The sequence below is a fragment of the Odocoileus virginianus genome, chromosome 18, assembly GCF_023699985.2.
Source record: "Odocoileus virginianus isolate 20LAN1187 ecotype Illinois chromosome 18, Ovbor_1.2, whole genome shotgun sequence".
Taxonomy (NCBI): Eukaryota; Metazoa; Chordata; class Mammalia; order Artiodactyla; family Cervidae; genus Odocoileus; species Odocoileus virginianus.
The window spans coordinates 16,776,979-16,800,785 of record NC_069691.1 but is presented as its reverse complement, the minus strand read 5'-3'; the positions used below and the strand labels follow the sequence as shown (position 1 = coordinate 16,800,785).

The window sequence follows — 23,807 nt, the reverse complement described above, 5'->3', positions numbered from 1 at the left end:
AAGAAACACCTGGGTAACAAGCAAATTTGGCCTTGGAGTACAGAATGAAGCAGGGCAAAGGCTAACAGAGTTTTGCCAAGAGAACGCACTAGTCATAGCAAACACCCTCTTCCAACAACACAAGAGAAGACTCTACACATGGACATCACCAGATGGTCAACACCAAAATCAGATTGATTATATTCTTTGCAGCCAAAGATGGAGAAGCTCTATACGGTCAGCAAAAACAAGACCGGGAGCTGACTGTGGCTCAGATCATGAACTCCTTATTGCCAAATTCAGACTTAAGTTGAAGAAAGTGGGAAAAACCACTACACCATTCAGGTATGACATAAATCAAATCCCTTATGACTATACAGTGGAAGTCAGAAATAGATTTAAGTGACTAGATCCAGTAGACAGAGTGCCTGAAGAACTATGGATGGAGGTTCGTGACATTGTATAGGAGACAGGGATCAAGACCATCCCCAAGAAAAACAAATGCAAAAAAGCAAAATGGCTGTCTGAGGAGGCTTTACAAATAGCTGTGAAAAGAAGAGAAGCAAAAAGCAAAGGCGAAAAGGAGAGATATACCCATTTGAATGCAGAGTTCCACAGAATAGCAAGGAGAGATAAGAGAGCCTTCCTCAGACCCAGAGGGATCCGGTGGAGAGGGAGGTGGGAGGGGGGACCGGGATGGGGAATACATGTAAATTCATGGCTAATTCATTTCAATGTATGACAAAAACCACTGCAATGATGTAAAGTAATTAGCCTCCAACTAATAAAAATAAATGGAAAAAAAAAAAAAGAGAGAGCCTTCCTCGGCGATCAGTGTAAAGAAATAGAGGGAAACAATAGAATGGGAAAGACTGGAGATCTCTTCAAGAAAATCAGAGGTACCAAGGGAACATTTCATGCAAAGATGGGCTCAATAAAGGGCAGAAATTGTATGGACCTAACAGAAGCAGAAGATATTAAGAAGAGGTGGCAAGAATACACAGAAGAACTGTACAAAAAAGATCCTCATGACCCAGATAATCAGGATGGTGTGATCACTCACCTAGAGCCAGATATCCTGGAATGTGAAGTCAAGTGGACCTTAGGAAGCATCACTACAAACAAAGCTAGTGGAGGTGATGGAATTCCAGGTGATCTATTTCAAACCCTAAAAGATGATGCCGTGAAAGTGCTGTACTCAATATGCCAACAAATTTGGAAAACTCAGCAGTGGCCCCAGGCCTGGAAAAGGTCAGCTTTCATTCCAATCCCTAAGAAAGGCAATCCCAAAGAATGCTCAAACTACTACACAATTGCACTCATCTCACACGCTAGTGAAGTAATGCTCAAAATTCTCCAAGCCAGGCTTCAACAATATGTGAACCATGAACTTCCAGATGTTCAGGCTGGTTTTAGAAAAGGCAGAGGAACCAGAGATCAAATTGCCAACACCCACTGGATCATTGAAAAAGCAAGAGAGCTCCAGAAAAACATTTATTTCTGCTTTATTGACTATGCCAAAACCTTTGATTGTGCGGATCACAAAAAACTGTGGAAAACTCTGAAATAGATGGGAATACCTGACCACTTGACCTGCCTCTTGAGAAACCTGTATGCAGGTCAGGAAGCAACAGTTAGAACTGGACATGGAACAACAGACTGGTTTCCAAATAGGAAAAGGAGTACGTCAAGGCTGTAACCTGTCACCCTGCTTATTTAACTGATATGCAGAGTACATCGTGAGAAACGTTGGGCTGGAGGAAGCACAAGCTGGAATCAAGATTGCCAGAAGAAATATCAATAACCTCAGATATGCAGATGACACCACCCTTATGGCAGAAAGTGAAGAAGAACTAAAGAGCCTCTTGATGAAAGTGAAAGAGGAGAGTGGAAAAGTTGGCTTAAAGCTCAACATTCAGAAAACGATGATCATGGCATCCGGTCCCATCACTTCATGGCAAATAGATGGGGAAACAGTGGAAAGAATTAGAGACTTTATTTTGGGGGACTCCAAAATCACTGCAGATGGTGATTGTAACCATGAAATAAAAAGACACTAACTCCTTGGAAGTAAAGTTATGACCAACCTAGACAGCATATTAAAAAGCAGACATTCCTTTGCCAACAAATGTCCGTCTAGTCAAGGTCTGGTTTTTCCACCAATTATGTATGGATGTGAGAGTTGGACTATAAAGAAAGCTGAGCACAGAAGAATTGCTGCTTTTGGACTGTGGTGTTGGAGAAGACTCTTGAGGGTCCCTTGGACTGCAAGGAGATCCAACTAGTCCTAAAGGAGATCAGTCCTGGGTGTTCATTGGAAGGACTGATGTTGAAGCTGAATCTCCAATACTTTGGCCACCTGATGCGAAGAGCCGACTCACTTAAAAAGACCCTGATGCTGGGAAAGATTGAAGGCAGGAGGAGAAGGGGACGGCAGAGGATGAGATGGTTGGATGGCATCACTGACTCAATGGACATGAGTTTGGGTAAACTCCATGAGTTGGTGATAGACAGGGAGGCCTGGCATACTGTGGTTCATGGGGTCACAAAGAGTCGGACACGACTGAGTGACTGAACTGATTGAGTCACCATCACAGTGATTTTAGAGCCTAAGCAGAGAAAATATGTCACTGCTTTCACCTTCTCCCCTTCTATTTGCCATAAAGTGATGCAATTGGATGCCAAGATCTTAGTTTTTTGGATATTGAGTTTTAAGCTGACTTTTTCACTCTCCTATTTCACCCCTATCAAGAGGCTCTTTTAGTTCCTCTCTGCTTTCTACCATTCTACCATGGTATCATCTGCATATCTGAAGTTGTTGATATTTCTCCCAGCAATCTTGGTCCAGCTTATAACTCATCTAGCCCAGCATCTCTCATGATGTACTCTGCATATAAGTTAAACAGGGTGACAGTATACAGGCTTGTCATACTCCTTTCTCAGTTCTGAACCAGTCAGTTGTTCCATATGAGGTTCTAAGTGTTGCTTCTTGACCCGCATACTTCCTGACTCCAGGTTTCTCAGGAGACAGGTAAGGTGGTCTGGTATTTCCATCTCAAGAGTTTTCCACAGTTCATTGTGATCCGCACAAAGGCTTTAGTATAGTCAATGAAACAGAAGTAGATGTTTTTCTGTAGTTCCCTTGCTTTCTCTATGATCCAGCGAATGTTGACAATTTGACCTCTGGTTCCTCTGCCTTTTCTAAATCCAGCTTGTACATCTGAGAAGTTCTTAATTCAAGTACTACTGAAGCCTAGCTTGAAGGATTTTGAGAATAACCTTACTAGCATGTGCAATTGTTGGCAGTTTGAACATTCTTTAGTACTGCCCTTCTTGGGAATTGGGATGAAGATTGACCTTTTCCAGCCCTGTGGCCAGTGCTGGGTTTTCCGAATTTGCTGATATGTTGAGTGTAAAACTTTAACAGTATCATATTTTCAGATTTTATATAGCTCAGCTGGAATTCCATCACCTCCACTAGCTTCATTGGCAGCAATGCTTCCTGAGACCCACTTGACTTCACACTCCAGGATGTCTGGCTCTAGGTGGGTGGCCACATCATCGTGGTTATCTGAGTCATTATGACCTTTGTTGTACAGTTCTTCTGTGTGTTCTTGCCACACACTTACTTGCTTGCTAAACCTGGGCACAATATATAGCTTCTTGGGGCTTCATTTGCTTCAGGTATGAAACTTGATAATACCCACTTTGAGGGGTTGGTAAAATTGTAAATGAAATAATATATGTAAAGCACCAAGTTCAGTGCCTCAATAAGGAGCAAGTATTACTGTTCTTAGGTGTGATGGTTACTGTGTTTGTTTAGTCTCAGGCACAACATGCTTAAAACTACAAAAATTTTTAATTGGACAGTTCTGAGAAAAGACCACAGACTCAGAATTTTTAAATTAAGGTTTAGCATTTTTAAGAACTGCAGTGAGAGAAGATAGAACAACACTCCCCAGCCCAGGGGCTGGGACCAGCACACCTTGTCTTCTTAATACATTGACAGTATATCTTTTGTACCTGGGTATGTCCGACACCTCACACCCCAGCCCTTTCTGGGAATTGCTTGCTGATCTACTGGAAAAAGAGAGCCTTGTTCTCACAAGTAAACAAGTTTCAATAGGGAAAACTGAGAATACACATTTGAAAGGTCAAATGTACATTTAGAAACTAGAAGAATCACAGTGTGTGTTTGCAAGAACAAAGAGGAGTGTGACATTGAAAATCTGCAAGAGGGCTTAACAGTTGTTCAAGAGAGTTACATGGAGGATATATTTGTTGCATTTTAATTCCTATGGGCTTTTTAAGTAGTAGAAAACGCTTTTGATTATGGAGGTTAATTTCCTCATTTTTAAAAACTGGCCATTATTTAGCCCAACACTTTTAGTTTAAAAGTTAGCAAACTAAGGTAAATAGAGGTAACATTACTTACTCAGCATCACTCGAGATAGGTAGTAGCAGAATCAAGACCAGAATCAAGACCCTTCAACTCTGAATCCAGTGACCTTTCCATTGATCTTTTCCATTGATTATAAGGGATGAGGCTGACTTTCTAAAATCATTGACCAGTGAAGTCTGAATTTGTTTAAAGGAGCATTTGTTTTCCCTGAAATTGTTTTTCACTGAAACTCTGTGACATCTAGAATTATACCCAGGGTTAATTATAGGTTGTCAAGACCAGGCACTGTGCAAGTCTTTTAGATGCTTATTCATTATGTACTTGTAATGAGACAGGACTAAGCTTTGACAATTACCTCTGGTGTTTGGTTGTTCGCGGCAATTGGTAGGAAAGCAGTATTGCATCAGGGGATCATCTGAGATCATCTTTCCCACAATGTGAGGGAAAGTGTTGGTAAAACAAAGTAGGTCATTAGTACCAAGATAGACAAACTTATGTCTATCCAAGCATTATAGATTTTATTCCCTTAATATGCATTATTTTTCATTCAAGAAGGTAGTAGACTCCTTTTTTAGTTTGTACATTTTGAACTGAAAGAAGTGGGCTTGAACTCTTCAAAGTCTGAAGTTCATGTAATTGTATTTTCAATGTCTATTGATTAAGAAATTGCATATGGATGCATGGACTGAAATTATTCGGAAATCCCACCAGCCTCATTGTTCACTGGTAACATTATGCCAGGAGTCATGGAATCACTGTGATTCCAATGGAAGCAGGAACTCTGATAAATTGTGTCCAAAATATCTCCTAAGGTTTTTCTTTAGTTTTTGTCCAGTGGTGTCCTGGAGCCCACTCTTTATTGCTTTTGAGATTCACTTGTCAAATTTTGGGAGCCAGTTGTTAAGCACAGCCATTTTTAGAAATTCGTTCAGTTCTGTTCAGTCATTCAGTCGTGTCCGGCTCTTTGTGACCCCATGGACTGCAGCACACCAGGGCTCCCTGTCTATCACCAACTCCCAGAGTTTACTCAAACTCATGTCCATTGAGACAGTGATTGCCATCCAACCATCTCATCCTCTGTCGTCCCCTTCTCTTCCCACCCTCAATCTTTCCCAGCATCAGGGTCTTTTCAAATGAGTCAGATCTTGCATCAGATAGCCAAAGTATTGGAGTTTCAGGTTCAGCATCAGTCTTTCCAATGAACAACCAGGACTGATCTCCTTTAGGATGGACTGGTTGGATCTCCTTGCAGTCCAAAGGACTCTCAAGAGTCTTCTCCAATACCACAGTTCAAAAGCATCAATTCTTCGGTGCTCTGCTTTCTTTATAGTCCAACTCTCTCATCCATACATGACTACCAGAAAACCATAGCCTTGACTAGACGGACGTTTGATGGCAAAGTAATGTCTCTGCTTTTTAATATGCTGTTTAGATTGGTCATAGCTTTTCTTCCAAGGAGCAAGTGTCTTTAAACTTCATGGCTGCAGACACCATCTGCAGTGATTTTGGAGCCCAAGAAAATAAAGTCTGTCACTGTTTCCATCTATTTCTCCATCTATTTGCCATGGACTGATGGTACTGGATGCCATGATCTTAGTTTTCTGAATGTTGAGCTTTAAGCCAACTTTTTCACTCTCCTCTTTCACTTTCATCAAGAGGTTCTTTAGCTCTTCTTCACTTTCTGCCATAAGGGTGGCGTCATCTGCATATCTGAGGTTATTGATATTTCTCCTGGAAATCTTGATTCCAGCTTGTGCTTCCTCCAGCCCAGCATTTCTCATGATGTACTCTGCATATCAGTTAAATAAGCAGGGTGACAGGTTACAGCCTTGACGTACTCCTTTTCCTATTTGGAAACCAGTCTGTTGTTCCATGTCCAATTCTAACTATTGCTTCCTGACCTCCACACAGGTTTCTCAAGAGGCAGGTCAGGTGGTCAGGTATTCCCATCTATTTCAGAATTTTCCACAGTTTATTGTGATCCACACAATCAAAGGCTTTGGCATTGTCAATAAAACAGAAATAAATGTTTTTCTGGAACTCTCTTGCTTTTTTGATGATCCAGTAGATGTTGGCAATTTGATCTCTGGTTCCTCTGCCTTTTCTAAAACCAGCTTGAACATCTGGAAGTTCATGGTTCACATATTGTTGAAGCCTGGCTTGGAGAATTTTGAGCATTACTTTGCTAGCATGTGAGATAAGTGCAATTGTGCGGTAGTTTGAGCATTCTTTGGGATTGCCTTTCTTAGGGATTGGAATGAAAGCTGACCTTTTCCAGGCCTGGGGCCACTGCTGGATTTTCCAAATTTGTTGGCATATTGAGTACAGCACTTTCACGGCATCATCTTTTAGGGTTTGAAATAGATCACCTGGAATTCCATCACCTCCACTAGCTTTGTTTGTAGTGATGCTTCCTAAGGTCCACTTGACTTCACATTCCAGGATATCTGGCTCTAGGTGAGTGATCACACCATCCTGATTATCTGGGTCGTGAAGATCTTTTTGTACAGTTCTTCTGTGTATTCTTGCCACCTCTTCTTAATATCTTCTGCTTCTGTTAGGTCCATACCATTTCTGCCCTTTATTGAGCCCATCTTTGCATGAAATGTTCCCTTGGTACCTCTGATTTTCTTGAAGAGATCTCCAGTCTTTCCCATTCTATTGTTTCCCTCTATTTCTTTACACTGATCGCTGAGGAAGGCTCTCTTAATCTCTCCTTGCTATTCTTTGGAACTCTGCATCCAAATGGGTATATCTCTCCTTTTCGCCTTTGCTTTTTGCTTCTCTTCTTTTCACAGCTATTTGTAAGGCCTCCTCAGACAGCCATTTTGCTTTTTTGCATTTGTTTTTCTTGGGGATGGTCTTGATCCCTGTCTCCCGTACAATGTCATGAACCTCCATCCATAGTTCTTCAGGCACTCTGTCAGATGTAGTCGCTTAAGTCTATTTCTCAGCCACTTTACAATCATAAGGGATTTGAGTTAGGTCATACCTGAATGGTCTAGTGGTTTTCCCCACTTTCTTCAACTTAAGTCTGAATTTGGCAATAAGGAGTTCATGATCTGTGCCACAGTCAGCTCCCGGTCTTGTTTTTGCTGACTGTATAGAGCTGCTCCATCTTTGGCTGCAAAGAATATAATCAGTCTGATTTTGGTGCTGTCCATCTGTGATGTCCATGTGTAGAGTCTTCTCTTGTGTTGTTGGAAGAGGGTGTTTGCTATGACCAGTGCGTTCTCTTGGCAAAACTCTGTTAGCCTTTGCCCTGCTTCATTCTGTACTTCAAGGCCAAATTTGCCTGTTACCCAGGTGTTTCTTGACTTCCTACTTTTACATTCCAGCCCCCTATAATGAAAAGGACATCTTTTGGGGTGTTAATTCTAGAAGGTCTTGTAGGCCTTCATAGAACCATTCAACTTCAGCTTCTTCAGCATTACTGGTCAGGGCATACACTTGGATTACCATGATATTGAATAGTTTGCCTTGGAAACAAACAGAGATCATTCTGTCGTTTTTGAGACTGCATCCAAGTACTGCACTTCAGACTCTTTTGTTGACTATGATGGTTACTCCATTGCTTCTAAGGGATTCTTGAACACAGTAGTAAATTTAATTTAGAAATTGCACAAATTTACAACTAAATCCAGTTGTATTTTTTAACAGGTAATGCTCAAAAGTGATCCCCTTCTAATTGCTACGTGCCTGTTGTTATTTACCCTTAAGGTTGTTTACGTAGGTTGGATCTGTTCAGCGGGAATGCTAGGTAGTCACACCTACAGTGCATTTCATTCCAGCTCCTCATTCAGTGACATCACATTGGTAAACTAAAGTAGAAGTATTTATTCCACAGCAGTTGTCAAGCACTGTAAGTTAGGACTAGATTTGTTTTATTGATTATCTCTTTTTAAACCTTCCAAGTCTGTCATATCTATAGCCATTGCATTGTCAATAGCATAAAAGACTGAGGAAGTAGTCTTCCATTATCTGAAAACTATTTTTCCATTCATCAGAGAAGTAGCTCGTATCATTGACAGATGAGTGAACTTCTTACAGATGTCCTTATTTCATTTTTGTTTTATTAATGTAAAGGAAAATACCAACCAACATCATGTTACAAGTACATGGTCATCAATTGCAGTCACAAAGTGACTGTGGATGTAGAAGTTCTACCAAAATGAACAAAAGCATTATGTGACCATCAGTTGGTTATATGGAATTTACAGTAAAGACTACGGAATATTTTATTATTATTTTTACACTCTGTGTTACACATTTTTTGTCAGTAAAGTTTATTATAAACATATACACATACACACTTTTCCCCAGAATTCTAGTTGTTAAATATTTACCAGTACACCATTCCTTATGAACTCCATAAAAATACATATTATAATTATCTTTAGTGATCATATTGATAACAGCTAACATGTATTCAACACAAGTGACAGACTTTATAATTTCTGAGACTGAATTCTCGAAATGCTTTTATTGTTAGAGACAGGGGGACATGAGGAAGGTATATTTAGGCCCCTCCAGCTTTACTGGAGCAGAGGACCTTCCAAGGGCAAGGAGCATAGTAGACACTTGAATATAAAGTATTCCCGTCACCTGTGATAAATAAGGAAAGTTATTATATGATAAAGAATAATCTCAGATGGAATAAATGCCTAAGTTGCAGCTAAGTGACACTGGTTAGAAACGGAAACCACAAGGGGAGAATCAAAGCTTTCAGGTACGTCTTCCTAAATCAACTCACATGTCATATAACTACATCATCTAAGGAAATGCTGTGCAGGACTCTAAATGGTAAGAGAGCATTTTTATTAATAGCCATTGAGAAATTTCACGTTTAATAGGATGTAGAGATGCCATATGAAAGATAGGCATTATCCAAAATAACTAGAGCTTAAATCAAGCCCCTAAAGTGGATAATATAGATGAAGTGGATAATACAGACTTCTTCAGAGTAGGAAGAATAAATGGGAAAGGGTGTAAGTTCAGTGACAGCTTTTAAACATTATTATTTGCATTTGCAGATTGCAAAGCACATTTATACATAACAAAGAGTCTGGTATATGAACAGTGTGAAATAGTGGGTTACCTTTCTGTGATGTTTTGCCAAGTGCCTAATCATTTATTAGTTGACTTATGTGTGCTTTCTGGAAGGTAGCATTTCTTGTGTGTGACACGTGGTAAATGCCTCATTTCTGATCCAGTAAAGTCAGTCATATTCAGAGCCCCTGAACATCAGTTAGGTCCAGCCTACAGAGCCGGATGCCAACCCTTCCAGGCACTCTCAATATCAGCTGCAGGGCAATGCCAGTGTCAGTCCTTGAAGGTGTGGGTAAGGCCCTTCCGCAGTGACCTATATCTTCCTCATGCTTTGCCAGGCTTCCCGGGATGGGCCATTCTTGTCCAGTCATTTGCAGACACACACCACACCACGTCTGGACTGTACATCCCACTGCCTTACCATTCTGTTAAGCCAGTTTGGGTTTTCTTTTTTCCTTTTTGTTTTCTGGGGGATTTTAGTATTTATTTATGACCATCTGATACATTAATATGAATGTCGATGACCAATTTCTCTAAAATAGTAGCTTCCCAAGACTTAAATAGGAAATGATACACATGCAATTCATCAAAGTTTTATCATGCTAAATATATTTAGAACACATATTTCCTGTTTTGCATGGGTGATTACAAACTGTTCTCCCCTAGAACTGTTTTTACAGTATATATCTTTAATAAAAAATGGTATATATTTAAGGCATACAACATAATAATTTGCTATACATAGTGAAATGATTACTGTATCAAGATAATGAATATATTTGTCACCTCACATAGTTTTTTTTTTTTTTTTTTTTTTTTGAGGCTAAGAGTTGGTTTTATTTACTAAAGGTAGGGACTATGTTTTGTGTCTCTTTGTTTTGGCTGGTTTGATTTGATTTGTTTTTAAGATCTACTTTCTTTGCAACTTTAAGGCGTAACAGTGTTGTTGTTGTTGAGTTGCTAAGCTGTATTCAACTCTTTGCAACCCTGTGAACTGCAGCACAACAGGCTTCCCTGTCCTTCATTATCTCCAGGCACCATGCCATCCACTCCATCCTCAGGACTTATTCATCTTATAACTGGAAGGGTGTGTGTGTGTGTGTGTGTGTGTGTACGTACCTGAAATCGTCCCGGATAAATGAGATCATGCAGTATATTTCTTCCTATGTCTGTAAGGCAGTAGTTCTTAAGCTATAGGTTCTAGGAGCAACTGCTTCAGGAACAGCAGATGGGTAAAACAGCATCTTCCTGGTCCTGTACATTCTAGTGCCGTTCATTGGAGAGTGACTGTTGTAACTACTGGGGTGTCCTGACCTTGGATTCTAAAGCACCTAGTTTATTCCTTAACTTACAGGAAGGGGTTCAGTGTATGAAAGGACCACTGTCAGAAATAATTAAACCTGAGCCATGATTTGAAGTAGAATGAGTCCCAGTTTTTCTCAGAGATGCCAGTACTCTTTTACCTCCCCCATCTCAGCCAGCCACCTCCCATCTTTCGCAAACTAGGGCGCTTCTCTCTCCCTAAACTGCTTATGTTCCTAATGATTCAAGACAGGGAATTGACCTGTCCAGCAGAGGCTAGTAGTTTCTGTGACATTTTCCGATTATTCAAGTCAGAGCTTAGAATTAATTTGGCATTGGCCTGACCACGTATGAGAAACCTTCCAGTCATTCTGCGCCTCTCTGAAGCTAGAAGACCCACTGAAAATCAATGGTGCTTATGGTTTCCTAATAGCCCTGAACAGTGATAATTACAGTGTACATCTGTGATGGTAAAGCTGCCTTGTAATCATTCCTCATATTCTTTCCAGTAGCTTCTGCAGACTGGTAGTAATATGGGTTTGGACTAGATGATGCCACTTACATGCTGACGGTGGTCATTTCCACCCTGTACATGTTTAGCATACTGACATAAGGAGGACCTCAGCGAAGTCCGATAGCTAAGTCACACACACTATCTAAAGATTCCTGGTTAAGTAATAAAGGCTTAACAAATATTTGGTTACTTGCTTTTTAAAAATAGGAAATATGGTGTTTAGAAAAGAATAGGAATGGTAAATACTCTTTTCAGACACACAAATTATAAATTTCCTGAAGGCTGAGGTTACTGGTGGTTCTTCCCAGATGGCGATAGTGGTAAAGAACCCACCTGCCAATGCAGGAGGCCTAAGAGACTCGGGTTCGATCCCTGGGTCAGGAAAATCCCCTGGAGGAGGGCAGGGCAACCCACTCCAGGATTCTTGCCTGGAGAACTCCATGGACAGAGGAGCCTGGTGGGCTGTGGTCCCTGGGGTTGCTCTGGGCTAGGGAAAGGGAGGGAAAGCTAGTGAGCCAGCCCCCTGGCCAGGCAGGGTTGTCCTTTAAGCATTTATAACATCTGGACTAGTTTGCTAGCACCATACACCATGTGGCTTAAACAACAAAAGTGTGTTTTCTCACCGTTGTGGAGGCCAGCAGTCTGAGATGTTCACAGTGCTGCTTGCTTCTGAGGACCATGGGGATGAATGTTTCATGCTTGTCACCTGGCTTCTGGTGATTTCCTGTCAGTCTTTGACATTCCTTGGCTTACAGAGGCATCACCCGATCTCTGCCTTCATCTTCACATGTCCTTCTCCGTGTGTGCATGTCTGTTCAAATCTCCTCTTATGACCTCATCTTAACTAATGACATCTGCAATTGCCCTTTTCCCAAACAAGGTCACCATTCTGAGGTCCTGGGAGCTAGGTTGTAAACATACAAATTTTAGAGGAACACAATTTAACCTATAGTATCATCTCTGAATAAGGCTTACTTTTTCTGGATTTTTTTTTCCAATCCTGATAGGAAGCAAGTATAAAGAGATTGCAGAGAATCTGACTACAGACCTCATCTGTGGGAGTTAAGTCATTGAGGTGCAGTGTCGAGGTTAAGGGTGCTGTGGTTGAGAATTATTTGTTCACTTTACCTTAAACCTTTAGTGGTTCCATTAGCTTACACAGCATGGGCATCTCCATTTCTGCATACTATATTCCTGATAGACTGCTGTGACCTCAGGCTTGGTTTTCTGGGGAAGTTGAACAAGGGCCAACTAGGCTAAGGATCAAAGCTTTTGAAAGATAGAAGGACCTCACCAAGTTCAAAGCCCTGATTTTTTACAGAGGAGGGAACTGGGACTCCGGGCGGCTAAACAGCTTACCCAAAGAGAGCACACACCACACTTATTGCTGAGTTAGTACCAGAATTCATCTGCCCTGCCTCCTGTTCTAGCTTATTCTTCCACATTCCATGGAGGCCATGAGTCTCTTGTGAATTAAAGGGTATCCAGTTCCTGTTGCCTTTGTGGTGCAAAGGTACTGTTTTCAGTGCAGGCCACTTATCTGGCAGTGTTTGTGGACTACTCATATTAGAGTCTTTTTTATCCCCCTAAGCCTTACCTCTGTGTGTGCGTTAGCGGCTCAGTCATGTCTGACTCTTTGGATCCCATGGACTGTAGCCCGCCAGGTTCCTCTGTCCATGGGATTCTCCAGGCAAGGATACTGGAGTGGGTTGCCATTTCCTTCTCCAGGGGATCTTCCCAACCCAGGGATTGAACCTGGGTCTCCACCATCTGAGCCACCAGGGCAGCCGTAAGCCTTACCTCTGGGACCTACTTAACTATATTATCTCTCAGCTTCATAGACAAGAGCCCTGGGGAGAAAACCAATTCTGGTTTTAGACTCTACCAAACATGAACAGGAAAGGCCATCTCACGAGAAGAATAGGAAGTGTTCAGTTTTATGAAGTCCACTAGAAATTACTTTGTAAAGGTTTTTCATTTTTTGTTGTTTTGAGTGGGGATTTGTTTGCGTTTTTTGATGCTAATGATAGATATAAGTCATTTTCTTCTTTTTAACATTTTTCATCTCACCAACTTTCTTGAAAGCTCCTTAAGTCAGTGATTCAGCCATGTGTGAACTGTTTACCAACTTTTCACTTTTAGCACAGTAAGTGGGTGAAGTCAGCACTTGGTGTATGTTTGAATGGATGATTTATAGTTTTGTGAATAGAAAAGCAGATAGTTTTTTGATGTGGACAGTTCATTGTTGAAATATGATTTGTATATAGCAAAATGCACAGATCTTAAGTATGTAGTTCCATAAATTCTGACAAATGTGTACATTCCAGTAACCATCACCCAGCTCTGGATAAAGAATATTCCTATCCTACCAGAAGTTCCCTTCCGCCCCTTCCTAGACATGACTACCCAAGGTCAAGGCGACATTCCCCTTTGTTTTATCCTGGAAGATTAATGGCTTTCGCCTTCACATTCATTTTTATTTCTGGCTGTGCTGAGTCTTCATTGCTGTGCGAGCTTTTCTCTAGTTGTGTCACAGCGTCTACTCTCTGGCCGTGGTTTATCGGCTCCTCATTATGGCAGCCGCCCTTGTTGAGCACAGGCTGTAGGCACACAGGCTTCAGTAGTTATGGCGCGTGGACTCGGTCGTTGTGGCTCTCAGGTCTAGAGCACAGACCCAGTAGTTGCGGCCCATGGACTTAGTTGTTCCATGCAGCATGTGGACTCTTCCTGGATCAGGGATCGAACCTGTCTCCTACACTGTCAGGCAGATTCTTGACCACTGAGCCAGCAAGGAAGCACCGGGTTTCACATTTTGTCTGTGGTCCACCTCAAATTAATTTCTGTGTACAAAGTATCCAGGGCCTTCCCCAGTAGCTAAGTGGTAAAAAAAACCCACCTGCAGTGCAGGAGACGTGGGTGCGATCGCTGGGTTGGGAAGATCCCCTGGAGGAGGGCGTGACCACCCACTCCAGTATTCTTACCTGGAGAATCCCATGGACAGAGGAGCCTGGTGGGCTACAGTCCATGGGGTTGCAAAGAGTCGGACATGACTGAAGTGACTGAGCCCATGGTGGGGGATATAAAAAATTCTTTTTGCTCTTCTTTCATATCTATTCCTGCCTCTCAAGCCAGATAATCAAGACTGATTTATGATAATAGATTTGTCACTTGGAAACAGATTTATATATCTCTTTTTTCTTTTATAACTGAATCATTATTGCTGGGAATATCTTAGGAGCGCAGCAAAGGACGAATTCTCCTCAGTGCTCAGACAGCTTGAGGCAACATGTATAGGGCATGGTATAGCTCCCCAAGCAGGCCTGGTTCAAATCCAGTACCACCATTTATTAACTGCGGTTAGACACGTTAGCCTTAAAACTCACATGTACAAAATAACTAGGAAGAGACCCAGCCTAACAGGGTGATCTCTGATGATTAAACGAAATAATGTCTGTAATGCAATCATCACAGTATAAACATCACCATCCGTGGAGAACTGCTAGCTTTAAAATGTGTGTGGGAGGATGTTGAAAAGAAAAATAAAATCTCCTGGAGATAGACGGTGGAAAAGTTCCTTGAACTTGGATGGGGGTTCTTTCTTGAAAGCATTCTCCCTGCAGCCACCACCCACAGATGCACACCCGCTTTCCTCAAAGGGAGGGCCCTGCCTCCTTCCTCTGCCTGCTTCTGAGGCTGCTGGGGGCAGGAGCTCCGTTGCTTTAGCTTTCTCAGCAGCTGTGGCTTCCTGTCCCCGGAACTAACAGACCTGGCAGCACGCTGTTCGCTGCTCTCTGCCCCTGCCAGTTCAAAGCGCAGCTTTCTGCACTGGGTCTCCAGCGGTCTTTGTGCCTCGGGCGACACTTAACGCAGGGAGAGAGGCGGGTTAAACCCCAGCACTAGACCCACAGGTGGCCGTCATTCGATTCCAGAGAGAGCCTGCCGCTCTGCTTGCCTTCATTAGAAACAGGCAGGCTCCCTGTCTAAAAATAGCCAAAGTGGGAGAGCGGGGAAGAGCAGCAGCCATGCTCATGGCTGCAAAGGAGAAAAGACAGAAAAAGCAAGCAGCAGATCCTGCTGAAAGCCTGGCAGGGTGCGTTAGGAAGGTGGGTGGTATTCTGTATGCAGTAGCCATGGCCAAGGGCTCCCCAGTGCTCTGGGTCCACACCAGGGGTCTTGCAGATGTGCCTATACAATCAGCCCCGGAGCTCGTGTGAGGGAGACGCTCATCCTGGCAAGGGCATGAGATTTGCTGCAGGCCGACACTCTCCCGGCTGCAGCTGGGAACCGCTGTGCCAGGGCTTCAGAACTCTACACCCTAGAGCAGCCTCCACCCTCGAGCCACGCCAGCCAGAGGTGAGCTTTTCTAAGACACGCATGTGACCTTGGCTTGACCATCACATCAGAAGTGCCTGAGTCCTGCAGGGAGGGACCTGCTCATAAGCACATGTGTCTCTAGGACTGAACAAGTATTTGTAGCCTTCACGTGAGGCTAGGCTGTACTTGTGGGTTTTCTCTGCGAGGAGAGCTTTCCTGTCCACATTTCTTATCATCAGTCAGTATTCCGGTAGGTAGCTAAACTTAGACTAGCAGAAAAAGAATTCTTCCCCAAGTGTTACGATAAAGCCAACCTCCTCAGACACACTTACCGTCCCCCAGGAAACAAGCAGAGTCCCAGAGGTAGAAGTCATAGTGACACCCTGGGTCAAAGTTTAGACAGAAGAGCATTATCCTCTGCCAGCCTTTCACTTGCAGGGTCTGACTTGGTCCTCCTGATCGACGGCCCTGGGAGGTGGGCTGGGTGGGGACTGCATTCTCACTTGAAGAGGAGGAACTGGGAGCTGAGTCATGACTTGCCCAGTATTATAACTAATAATCGAAGAAGCAGGGCTGGTATTCAGGCCTCCACCCTTAGCCCAGATGCTCCCTAGGTTTACCCCCCATGGCACTCAGTCCATTTCTAAAGGGCAAAAACCTCCAAACATGAAGCAGCCTAAAACATGGTATAAATTTAAGCAAAGATTTTTAAAAACTCCATTTAACCTTGATGTTGGAAACATGTTTCTTTGCATGGCCCAGCAATCATGCTTTTGAATCTAGAGAGGAAAATGTAAACCTAACTCAAACTGAACTGACTGAACTCACTGTTGCCTAGGCATTAACAAGATTTTCAAGTCATAATAATAAACTCTATGGAGCGATTTTCTATTTTTAGAATCAATCCATGGACAAAGCATAGAAAACTTGGTTATAGCTACAAGATAAGAATAAAGGAATATAAATACTAATAGCCATGACAAAGTGGGAAGGCAAGGACAAAGATTAAATAATGTGGGAAATTAAAGATATATGGTATACGGTTGATGGGATAGAAAAGGTTACTAAGTATATGATTTACAGTTACACAATAAATAAAATATAAATAGCAAATGTTGGGAGGAAGTGCAAAGTAGGAGGAGGCAAACGTCCTTTGTATTGAATCAATAGATGCTGCCTTGGGTTGATAATATATTTTATTTCCTGATTCATCAAAAGATATGAAGGAAACCACCGAGAGGCTAAAAAGAGAAATGGTGAAAGGCATTGCCCTTGGGGAGATGACTGGGGTACGGGTGGGAGCAGGAGGTTGTTTATCATAAGTCATCTGTATCATATGATATATTATGTTATTACTCTGACAAAAAAGGCAGTGAGTGGGTAACTTTTGAAAGACAAAAACAGTGCTTTGTACCATATGTCCTCTGAGCAAGTGCCCCCATGAGAATTAGCTATAAAACACTCATTATGTCTGCAAACAGAAATCAGAGTGTTCCAGGCTATAAAATTACCTATGCCTGTTTTCAGCAGTCCAGCCAGGCTAATATTCTCCAGTGAAGCCAAACTAATGTTGCTGGTAAAAGAAAGGAACAATTTTGTAAATGACAGAGAGGCCTGAGTGGCATCAGAGAGCCACTAACGTCAGCTCCCAGAGGGAGCTAGGAGGACATAAAATTCCCCCTCCTTATCCTGCTTAACCTGTGACAAGTTTGTGACGTGTGCAGAGACCACAGCAGCTGAAGAATGTTGGCAGCGCCTCTGCTTTTATGAGGGCGGAAAAAAACTAGATAGATTAACAGTTTCCTGAGCGCCTTGCTGCAAATTAGGTGCAATTAGCCCTCAGACTATCTAAATTGAGGGAATTGTGGCAAAACTTGATGGTGCAGAACCCAGGCAGCCAGCCAGACTCAAACTTGTTCACATAAAATTGCTTCTAGAAATGGATCTTCCCAAGCTGCGAGGCTGAAAAATGGCAGGCCTTCTGACCAGATTGCCAAGTTTTGAAGGCACTCCTCCTAAGAGAAAGTGACCCCTAAGATGGAATCTGGAAAACTCTCAGCCAGAGACCTTAGAAACCAATTCCAAATAGGCGTGTGCCCAAGAAAGTCAACAGTGAAGTAAGGAAAGGAGCAATAGCAAGACTACTCCCAGTGTCAGAACTGGAGAGAAACAAACATGAAATCGATCAGTGACATAAACATTTAAGTGAAAATCCCTTTTAGAACATATTTTACCTTTCTACTTGGGGCATCTTCAAGGGAAGAGGAATTTGCTGTAGGCTGCCGATGCGTTTGTTTACACTGGATGGTTTATTCTTGCATTATTTCCTACTCTTTTATGGATTGTACTTCATTAATTTTTTAAGTAGCAATGGACAAACACATGCACATTCAAGTATATAGTAAAAAGATTATTAAACCCCAGATAATACTTTATGTCCTTGTGTGAAGCACTTTCATGTATAACCTTTACTAACCTCTTTGCTAAAAACAGCAGCAGAATGTTAAAATGAAGTATTTTTGACTATCCGTTTCAGCAGAGACCCAAAACAAAAGCAAGGTGTGAGATTGCAGGGCATGGGAAGGAAGTGGTGAGAAACCATTTAGCTGACTACCTACCTACAGTCTTTGAGCGAAGTTAGAGAAGCCAGGAAGAGTTGGCAGTTTGAATGTGATCTTTAGAGCTGTAAGGGAGTTGAGGTACCTGTGCCTGCCCCTACCCAGGGAAAGGGGCTTCAGTGAGGCTTCAGAGACCTTGATAGTACCCCATGGGGCATAGGGGACCTGGATGTGTCCCCTGGTTTCTGACTCATGCCTAAGGCCCTGAAAACTCCAGTGGCAGAGGAGGGAAACTGTGCTGCTTGAGAATGGTCTATGCTGCTCACTCACCTCTCTCTCTTCTGTGCTGTATTTTTCTCCTTAGTGCTTTTGACCAACATACTATATATTTTAAGTATTTTCCTCCTATTACCTGTTTTCCTCAATGCTATGTAAGTTCCATGAGTCAGAGATCTTTTTTTAATCTCTACTGCATCCTGGGGCCTAGAATACAATGTGCAAAAATGGGTATTTGTGTTGGACGTTTGCTGTTACTCCAGTAATCCTGCATGTTCAGTGTTATTATTCTCATTTTACATGTAGGAAACTGGAGTTTCCAGTAACTGGAGGGGTTAAGAAACTCATCCAGTATTGCATATACAGCTAAGAGGAAAAACCAGATTTCAAAGCAAAGATGGTGAAAGTGAAAGTCGTTCAGTCGTGTCTGACTCTTGGCGACCCAGAATTCTCCAGGCCAGAATACTGGAGTGGGTAGCCCTTCCCTTCTCCAGGGGATCTTCCCAACCCAGGGATCGAACCCAGGTCTCCCACATTGCAGACGAATTTTTTCCCGGCTGAGCCATGCTTGTAATGCCTTACCAGCTGAGGTATCTGTTTCCCTGAAGTGTATCCTCATCCTTTCTTGGGCAGCAGACAGGACCTAATCTAAGATTTTTAGGGAAGCAAAATGCCAGTTCTATACTTGGATATCACCCAGTACATACTGAAAAATGAAGATAACAAATATTTTTTAAAAGATTAATTGGTTACATAGCTTTTGCTATTTAATGTCAGATTATTCCAAGAGCATTTAATGCGACTTTGTAAATGCCTAATTGTTTACACAGTGCTAAATGTTTACATGTCTTTTTTAAGTGTTAAAACATTAGAAGCTTATATACCTCTATTCTTGTTAACTATCAGATATTCATTTTTAATGTTACTTTTTAAAAATTGTGGTAACATAACACAAAATTTACCATCTTGACCATTTTTAGGTGAACAGTTCAACATTCAAAGTACATTCACATTGTTGTGCAACCAGTCTCCAGAACTTTTTCATCTTGAAAAACTGAAACTCTTAGGCCACTAAACTCCGTATTTCACCTCCCCTCAGCCCCTGGCAACCACCCTTCTTTGAATTTGACTACTTACGTGAGGAAGTCGGTGAAATTATACCACCTGTTGGTCACTGTGAATAAGGCTGCTGTGAAACTGAGGTGTTAATTTTAGGGCTGCCATAACAGAGTCCCACAGACCAAGAGGCTTAAACAACAGAAATGCATTTTCTCACAGTTCTGGAGGCTGGAGGTCCAAGATCAAGGTGTCAGCAAGGTTGGTTTTCTCTGAGGCGGCTCTCCTTGGCATGTAGATGGCCGTCTTCTTCCTCTTCACATGGTCTTTCCTCTGTGTGTCCAAGTCCTAATCCTCTCCTCCTCTTCTCGTAAGGACACAAATCATATTGAATTAGAGCCATCCCAATTATTTCACTTAACCTTAATTATACCTCTTTAAAGAGCCTATCTCCAAATACCGACACATACTGAAGTACTGGGAGTTAGGACTTAAAGATATAATGGAGGCTGAGGGGGAGCCCACAGTTCAGCCCATAACACTGAGGGAACAAATATCTGAGGCCCTGTCTTCTGTTCTTTGGGGTATATATCCAGAAACAAGATAACTGGCTCGTGTGGTAATTCTATTTTAACTTTTTTGAGAAAGAGAAATATGTTGCTTTGTACAGCATATTTTGCCTACTTGCTTTTCCTCAAACCTCTCTGGCCATCATAACTCTTCTCAAACAAAAGATCTCCACAGCTCACATCAAGCATCACATCCGCATATGTTTTTGCTGGTTTATGGGATGATCCTCAAGCTCCTGGGCACATTGGTCTCAGCTCCCTCAATTTCTACAGTGGCAAATTTCTAAAATTTCATCAGGGGTGACCATAGAAAAGGTGTTTAATTGGAAAACAAAGTTCATATTCTAGCTCTATGCAACTCCAGTGTGACCTTGAGCAAGTTACTATGCCTCTCAAGCCTCAGCTTCTTCATACAGTGCAGTAAGGATGCTGGGCTGGCATACATCCAGAGGGACCAGGCAGAGATGATGCCAATGGCGAGAACAGGCCAGGTGTGTGACGCAGAAGACAGCAGTAGGGACCCTGGAACAATGGAGGGGACATGCCTCAGCCTCATCGCTACTCACAAATGTGGGCTTGGAGTTGCCTGCCCATCTCGTTTCTCATTAGAATCTGTGGAAGACTGGATTTTGTAGGAATTTCCTGTTACTTAATTTAGCAATCATTCAAATTTTTTAAAAAAATCTCTTTGGGCCCAAAACATACTTCTCCCAGCCAGCCTGGGTCTGTGAGCCAGCAGTTTGCATCTTCTAGGCAGACCATCCTCCAGGATAGATGTCCCCTTACCTCTGGCTCCTGCATCATCAGCGCTAGCCCTGGGACACTGCAGATGGTCCCCAGCTTCCCCAGCCTGCAATATAGCATCTCTCCACCATTCTATATGAGTTCCTTTATGACCAGCTTTTTTTCACTTACCAAGGTCCACCTATATTGCTGCATATATAATACTTTATTATATTTATTGCCAAGTAATATTCCATTGTATGAATTACTTATCCATTCATCAACTGGTGGACTTTTGGGTTACTTCCACTCTGTGGCTATTATGAGTAATGCTGCTGTGAATGTTCATGTGCAATCCTTTGTGTAGGCATATATTTTTCCATTTTCCTTACATATATACCAAGGAGTGGAATTGCTGAGTTGTATGGTTTTGAAGATTCACCAAAATGTTTTCCAAACTAGCTTCATCATTTTACATGCCTATATGCAATATAGGAGGGCTCCAGTTTTTCCATATCATCTGTCTTTTTTATTATAGCCATCCTAGTGGCTGTGAAGTGGTGGTATCTCATTGTGCTTTTGATTTGCATTTTCTTAATAACTAATGATGTTGAGCATCTTGACATGCATTTATTGGCCATTTGTATATCTTCTTTGGAGAAATGTCTATTCATATCCTATGACCATTTTTAATTGAGTTGTCTTTTTACTGTTGTACTACAAGAGGTTCTTATAGACTCTGGATATCTCATTTTTGTCCCCCAAATTTAAGGATGCTCAGAATATTCTTCTTACTAAGATAGGATATTATTCTAATATGTGCAAAACAGAATAGATTAACAGAAGGTTTTTTCTTTTAATATGCTTGATGGATGTTATTAAATTTGACCATATGGTGTTAAGGAAATATAGTATTTTCTCTGTAATCTATTATATTTTAGCTAAAATAGCTAGGGAAGGAAATGGCAACCCACTCCAGTATTCTTGCTGGGAAAATCCCTTAGAGGAATCTGGTGGGCTACAGTCCATGGGGTTGCAACGAGTCAGACACAACTGAGCAACTGACCATAAGCTGATAAATGTACCTGTTAAACCCCAAAGAAAATTAATTGTTTTTCTATTTGTATTTGGTTTTAACCATCCTAGTGACTCATTCATAGTTTTCAAAAGTAAAACAAATATTAGGTTGAAAAATACTTACAAAAAGGATTTACTGCTAGGGAGGTAAACTCTGAATCACAGAAGGACCAAAAAAAAAAAAATAAAAGGATTACTTTTTGCTATATTTTATACTACAGGTGGTATGCTATTAAAAAATTAAATTTTAAAAAGCACTTGTAGAATATCTTGGTTATACCCTTAATCTTAGGATGGAATTAATTTAAAATCATGACCAAAAACTCAGACAAGATGAGAGAAGCTTAGATTTGAACCTCATCAAGTAAATTATGGTTACAAAATAACCCAGAAGCCATGAGAGATTTTTTTAATTGTATTAAATGTGAACTATACGTATTTTCCAACCACTTTGTTTCTTGCTTTGATGTTTAAGTAGATAAAGCATTCATCTTTCTCATAAGGCTTAACCAGGCAGGACTGCTCCCAACCCATGGGATTAGTGAGTGGCATCTTAGCAGTAAAGAGGCAAAAGCCAATTAAAGCCCATCACAGCATCCTTGCTCTTGATCCAGAAAATAACCTGAGCAACATTCATTACCATGCAGTGCCTCTCCAAACAGAATCCCTTGAAACCTGATGGTTTATTTAACCCAAGAAATCTGTAAGGGTTTACAATATAAAGTCAACAGCTCGGTGGAAAGAGGCCACATTCACCTTGATCTTTGAAAATCAATCAAAACACAGTTTCCCACCTCGTATAACCCATCTTGGGTTTTTGAAAAGCAAGAGGACTTTTCTTTTCTGTGTCTAGAATTTAAAGAGAAATTATATCAAGCCAAAGTGAAGTGGCTTCATCTCTGAGTTTCCAAATTCTCAAGTATCATCAAATGGAAAACCTATGGGAGATTCCCTGCTTCCATTTCCTCTTACTACTAGTTTGGAGTCTCACAATTTTGTGTTATGTGTTCTACAAATGAACCTGGTTTCATAAGATCCATATAATTCTTTTGAGAAATTTTTTTTAATATTGAAGAGCTCAGAACTTCTATTTCATGTATCTTCAATTAACAGGTAGGTATGTACAGAAGTAGAATTATGTGCCGTGCCCAGAAGACAGAGGACTGAGGAGTATAATGTCCTCAATAAGTTACCTATCTATCTGGGATGCTCAGACAAGAAGCCCAGGGGGTGACTTTAGGTGGGAGTTTTCAATGGAGTGAGCTAAGAGCTCAGCCCCCAGAGGTGATGGGTCCTGGTGATGGGGAGGTGAGTGAGGCCGCCAGACTTCTCTCCTGCTCTCAGCCCTGGTGCCCAGGCAAAGTGCCAGCCCCCTAGCCCACCTCTTCTAACACCAACATCAGACTCTTCCACCATTGTGTGTAGATATTTTGTTCCTGAAAACCATCATATGGAAAATTTCCACAGGTTAAAAATATAACTAACTTTTATTTCAGTAGGGGGGAAGACTGTACATTCCTGAGCCACTAAATTCCCAATTTAAACACTATCAATGTTAGCTGAGGCCATTGGGGTCACAAAGAGTCAGACACGACTGAATGACTGAACTGAACTGAATGTTTGTGTGTGTGTGTGTGTGCATGCTTAGTCTTTTTCCAACTCTTCAGGACCCCATGAACTGTGTAGCCCACCAGGCTCCTCTGTTCATGGAATTCTCCAGGCAAGAATAATGGACCAGTTACTTAACTTTGGTTATCATATTATGACAAAACAAGGTGGCTTCCCTTCCATAAAGGACTCTCCAGTACTGTATACCTGAATTCCTTTGGCTTTTGTTGTTAACCTTGTTAGGAAGGGTCCATCTCAACTGTCCTCACAAAGCACATGATACGGAGCTCTGTATTTTTGTAATTCATTGTTACTCTAACTGTTGGCCTTGGATCAGCAGCAAGAGCATCACCTGGGAGCTTGTTACCATGGGATCCATG

At 41.7% G+C, this 23,807-nt stretch overlaps 1 protein-coding gene across 6 annotated transcripts in view; it reads left to right on the top strand.

The window, feature by feature from the left end:
• The window catches only part of PIP5K1B (phosphatidylinositol-4-phosphate 5-kinase type 1 beta), a 323,645-nt gene that overhangs the window by 279,734 nt on the left and 20,104 nt on the right, over positions 1-23,807 (top strand). The gene's annotated exons all lie outside the window — the stretch shown is intronic.